Source organism: Bufo gargarizans, chromosome 2 (genome assembly GCF_014858855.1).
Source record: "Bufo gargarizans isolate SCDJY-AF-19 chromosome 2, ASM1485885v1, whole genome shotgun sequence".
In the NCBI taxonomy this organism is placed as follows: domain Eukaryota; kingdom Metazoa; phylum Chordata; class Amphibia; order Anura; family Bufonidae; genus Bufo; species Bufo gargarizans.
The window spans coordinates 440948947-440954946 of NC_058081.1; the positions used below are offsets into that span (position 1 = coordinate 440948947).

Sequence of the window (6000 nt, forward strand, 5' to 3'; positions counted from 1 at the left end):
CTGTCATTTCTTGTGAAGATAATTTGTCCTGCCATAGCCGGACTGACACTGCTGGGGACCCCTTTTACACCAAGTGACTAATTTGTTCTGGTGTAGTCTGACTGAGGCCTCTTGCACCTGGCCGTGTGTTCGCAATACACGGGACACTGGCCAAGTGCATTCCATATCACGGATGCGGACCCATTCACTTGCGGAACGGAAGTACTACGGAGTGCTTTCGTGTGGTTCAGTACCGTGCTTCTGTTCCGTAAAAAGATAGAACTTGTCCAATCTTTTTGCGGAACGGACGGATCGCGGACCCTATTCAAGTGAATGGGATTGCGATCCGCATGCCGGTGTCCGTGCATTGCGTATCGCAATTTACGGTCCGCAGAACGGGCATGGGCAGCACACGTTTGTGTGCAAGAGGCCTGACACTGCTGGGGACTCCTATAAGACAATGTGACTAATTTGTTCTGGTGTAGTCTGACTTGACACTGCTGTGTACTCCTATAACACCATGTGACTAATTTGTTCTGGTGTAGTCTAACTGACACTGCTGGGTACTCCTATAACACCAAGTGACTAATTTGTTCTGGTGTAGTCTGACTGACACTGCTGGGTACTCCTATAAAACCAAGTGACTAATTTGTTCTGGTGTAGTCTGACTGACACTGCTGGGTACTCCTATAACACCATGTGACTAATTTGTTCTGGTGTAGTCTGACTGACACTGCTGGGTACTCCTATAACACCATGTGACTAATTTGTTCTGGTGTAGTCTGACTGACACTGCTGGGTACTCCTATAAGACAATGTGACTAATTTGTTCTGGTGTAGTCTGACTGACACTGCTGGGTACTCCTATAACACCAAGTGACTAATTTGTTCTGGTGTAGTCTGACTGACACTGCTGGGTACTCCTATAAAACCAAGTGACTAATTTGTTCTGGTGTAGTCTGACTGACACTGCTGGGTACTCCTATAACACCATGTGACTAATTTGTTCTGGTGTAGTCTGACTGACACTGCTGGGTACTCCTATAACACCATGTGACTAATTTGTTCTGGTGTAGTCTGACTGACACTGCTGGGTACTCCTATAACACCAAGTGACTAATTTGTTCTGGTGTAGTCTGACTGACACTGCTGGGTACTCCTATAACACCAAGTGACTAATTTGTTCTGGTGTAGTCTGACACTGCTGGGTACTCCTATAACACCATGTGACTAATTTGTTCTGGTGTAGTCTGACTGACACTGCTGGGTACTCCTATAACACCATGTGACTAATTTGTTCTGGTGTAGTCTGACTGACACTGCTGGGTACTCCCATAACACCATGTGACTAATTTGTTCTGGTGTAGTCTGACTGACACTGCTGGGTACTCCTATAACACCATGTGACTAATTTGTTCTGGTGTAGTCTGACTGACACTGCTGGGTACTCCTATAACACCATGTGACTAATTTGTTCTGGTGTAGTCTGACTGACACTGCTGGGTACTCCTATAACACCATGTGACTAATTTGTTCTGGTGTAGTCTGACTGACACTGCTGGGTACTCCTATAAGACAATGTGACTAATTTGTTCTGGTGTAGTCTGACTGACACTGCTGGGTACTCCTATAACACCATGTGACTAATTAGTTCTGGTGTAGTCTGACTGACACTGCTGGGTACTCCTATAACACCAAGTGACTAATTTGTTCTGGTGTAGTCTGACTGACACTGCTGGGTACTCCTATAACACCAAGTGACTAATTTGTTCTGGTGTAGTCTGACTGACACTGCTGTGTACTCCTATAACACCATGTGACTAATTTGTTCTGGTGTAGTCTGACTGACACTGCTGGGTACTCCTATAACACCATGTGACTAATTAGTTTTGGTGTAGTCTGACTGACACTGCTGGGTACTCCTATAACACCATGTGACTAATTTGTTCTGGTGTAGTCTGACTGACACTGCTGGGTACTCCTATAACACCATGTGACTAATTTGTTCTGTTGTAGTCTGACTGACACTGCTGGGTACTCCTATAACACCATGTGACTAATTTGTTCTGGTGTAGTCTGACTGACACTGCTGGGTACTCCTATAACACCATGTGACTAATTTGTTCTGGTGTAGTCTGACTGACACTGCTGGGTACTCCTATAACACCATGTGACTAATTTGTTCTGGTGTAGTCTGACTGACACCACTGGGTACTCCTATAAGACAATGTGACTAATTTGTTCTGGTGTAGTCTGACTGACACCACTGGGTACTCCTATAAGACAATGTGACTAATTTGTTCTGGTGTAGTCTGACTGACACTGCTGGGTACTCCTATAACACCAAGTGACTAATTTGTTCTGGTGTAGTCTGACTGACACTGCTGGGTACTCCTATAACACCATGTGACTAATTAGTTCTGGTGTAGTCTGACTGACACTGCTGGGTACTCCTATAACACCATGTGACTAATTTGTTCTGGTGTAGTCTGACTGACACTGCTGGGTACTCCTATAACACCATGTGACTAATTTGTTCTGTTGTAGTCTGACTGACACTGCTGGGTACTCCTATAACACCATGTGACTAATTTGTTCTGGTGTAGTCTGACTGACACTGCTGGGTACTCCTATAACACCATGTGACTAATTTGTTCTGGTGTAGTCTGACTGACACTGCTGGGTACTCCTATAACACCATGTGACTAATTTGTTCTGGTGTAGTCTGACTGACACCACTGGGTACTCCTATAAGACAATGTGACTAATTTGTTCTGGTGTAGTCTGACTGACACCACTGGGTACTCCTATAAGACAATGTGACTAATTTGTTCTGGTGTAGTCTGACTGACATTGATGGGTACTCCTATAACACCATGTGACTAGTTTCTTCTGCTATAGTCTGATTGACACTTTCCGTTACCCTTCTATACCATGTGACTGATCCATCCTGGTGTAACCTGACACTTCTAGTGACTTGTCCACAACATGTGACTGATGTCTCGGTGTAGTCTGAAACTTCGGGTAAGGTCATACGGTCAGATTTCTACATACAGTCTTGGAAGCCAAAATCATCAGTGGATAATAAAAAGTGGAAAAGTAAAATTCACTCCCAATTTTGGCTTCTAAAAGGCCATCCAGAAACCTGACCGTGTGGTCGTTCATTTATACCTCCGCAACATGCAGATCTGTCCTCTCACAGTCAGATTGACACTGCTGGTTCCCTTCTACACAATGTGACTGATTTGTTCTGGTGTAGTGACTGACACGTCGGCCCCCACACTAGTGTATTTTTGGTCCGCATCCGATCCATATTTTTAGCGGATTGCACACAGACCCATTCATTTCCATGTGTCCGCAACAAAGGAAATAGACAGCACACTGTATGTTGTCTGCATTCGTATATCCATTCCGCAGAACCGCAGAGTATAGCCACTGTTACAATGGGTTTCGGAAAAAAAACAAACAAAAAAAAACAAATGCAACATAGACACCATCCATATTTTTTTGTGGATTCACGTTCTGCGGATGCAAAATACATACGGTGATGTGAATGCACCCTTTCAGTGACCCTTCTACATATGTGACTAATCTGCCTGGTGTAGTCTGACAGACAATTCTAGTGACCCTGGTACACCAAGCAAAGATGTCCTCTCACAGTCTGACACATAAGGTGACCCTTGTACATCATGCGAATAATCTATCCTCTCATAGTCTGATACTTCAGGTGACCCTTGTACAACATGGGAATAATCTATCCTCTCACAGTCTGATACTTCAGGTGACCCTTGTACATCATGGGAATAATCTATCCTCTCATAGTCTGATACTTCAGGTGACCCTTGTACATCATGGAAATAATCTATCCTCTCATAGTCTGATACTTCAGGTGACCCTTGTACATCATGGGAATAATCTATCCTCTCATAGTCTGATACTTAGGTGACCCTTGTACATCATGAGAATAATCTATCCTCTCATAGTCTGATACTTCAGGTGACCCTTGTACATCATGGGAATAATCTATCCTCTCATAGTCTGATACTTCAGGTGACCCTTGTACATCATGGGAATAATCTATCCTCTCATAGTCTGATACTTAGGTGACCCTTGTACATCATGGGAATAATCTATCCTCTCATAGTCTGATACTTCAGATGACCCTTGTACATCTTGGGAATAATCTATCCTCTCATAGTCTAACACTTCAGGTGACCCTTGTACATCATGGGACTAATCTATCCTCTCATAGTCTAACACTTCAGGTGACCCTTGTACATCATGGGAATAATCTATCCTCTCATAGTCTGACACTTCAGGTGACCCTTGTACATCATGCGAATAATCTATCCTCTCATAGTCTGATACTTCAGGTGACCCTTGTACATCATGGGAATAAGATATCCTTTCATAGTCTGATACTTCAGGTGACCCTTGTACATCATGGGAATAATCTATCCACTCATAGTCTAATACTTCAGGTGACCCTTGTACATCTTGGGAATACTCTATCCTCTCATAGTCTGATACTTCAGGTGACCCTTGTACATCATGGGAATAATCTATCCACTCATAGTCTAATACTTCAGGTGACCCTTGTACATCTTGGGAATACTCTATCCTCTCATAGTCTGATACTTCAGGTGACCCTTGTATATCATGGGAATATTCTATCCTCTCATAGTCTAATACTTCAGGTGACCCTTGTACATCTTGGGAATACTCTATCCTCTCATAGTCTGATACTTCAGGTGACCCTTTTACATCATGGGAATAATCTATCCTCTCATAGTCTGATACTTCAGGTGACCCTTGTATCTCATGCAAAAAAAACTGAGCTGTCCTAGTCTGGCACTTTGGATGACTCAACAACCTGCCTAGTGTATGGCAACTGACACTTCTCTCTTCTACAAGTGTGACTGATATCAGGGTTGCCAACCTTTGTCCAGAAATTCCTGGACCGTCAGTAGAAATGAGGAACTAAGTTCTTCAGAGAAAAGACAGGTTCGGGTTAGCAACACTGACATATCTGTAGTGGTGTAGTCTGACTGACGCCTCCAGTGCTTCTGTTACAACTCACAGGGGGAGATTCATCAAACTGGTGTAAAGTAGAACTGGCTTAGTTGCCCATAGCAACCTAACAGATTCCATCTTAAATTTTTCACAGCTCCTATGGAAAATGAAAGGTGGAATCTGGTTGCTATGGGCAACTAAGCCAGTTCTACTTGACACCAGTTTAATAAATCTCCCTCACAGTCTATTCCGACGGTCTGACAATTGTGTAGAAAACAGGTTTTACAAACGGACTGCACAAATTTGACCCCCGCCCACAAAACTATGAGTCACCAGAACATGCAGAAATGGTGCCCCAAATGTTATAAGTTCCATGTGTTTTTGCCATTTTCAACCCCAAAACTGTGAGAGCGGTAATGAATTGTAAGGAGAACTCGCACACCATACACCAGAACACCAATGAAAAAGTCAGTGGAAGTAGCAGTGTGGCAGCAGGTCTCCACAAGAGGGTCCATTACCTGGGAGCCCCCTCAACACCTTAGTCTGACAGGGCGTTACTATGACAACTTGTCACGGTCCCCTACATACATTAAGGCAGGACATGTCAGTTACTTACATCTCTCAGCAATATGTCTACTGTCTGACTCTGTGCTCAGGTTCCTGCATGAACTGGAAAGACTAGCAGAGCTGTCAGACACCCGCCCACAATGCACCGCGGCCCGAGGCGTCACATCCCATCGTGTCCTGTACAGTGAGGCTGACAGGAATGCCGCACGGTGAGCGGCGCTCGGTGTCTCCCTGGCTGCTGGAACGCTCGTCTCCATTGGTGCTGCTCTCGTCCTCCCTGTTGCTACCACACGAAGCTCTGTGCTATTGGTCGGCAGCAGCCCCTGCCTTGTGTCCACAGTCCGGGCTCCGTGCTGCTTCCATGACAGTGTATCATCTGCTTCTACTACACAGAATCACACACAGCGGCACTTCTGGATCAGCGTCCCCATGGCAGTCCTA

At 44.6% G+C, this 6000-nt stretch overlaps 1 protein-coding gene across 2 annotated transcripts in view; it reads right to left on the minus strand.

Moving 5' to 3' along the window:
* The window catches only part of LOC122928276 (core histone macro-H2A.1), a 97363-nt gene extending 91635 nt beyond the window's left edge, over positions 1–5728 (minus strand). For both annotated transcript variants that reach the window (XM_044280951.1, XM_044280952.1), the window contains exon 1: positions 5609–5728. The gene's annotated coding sequence lies outside the window, so the exon portion shown is untranslated. The remainder of the gene's footprint in view (positions 1–5608) is intronic.
* Positions 5729–6000: the final 272 nt, after the last annotated feature.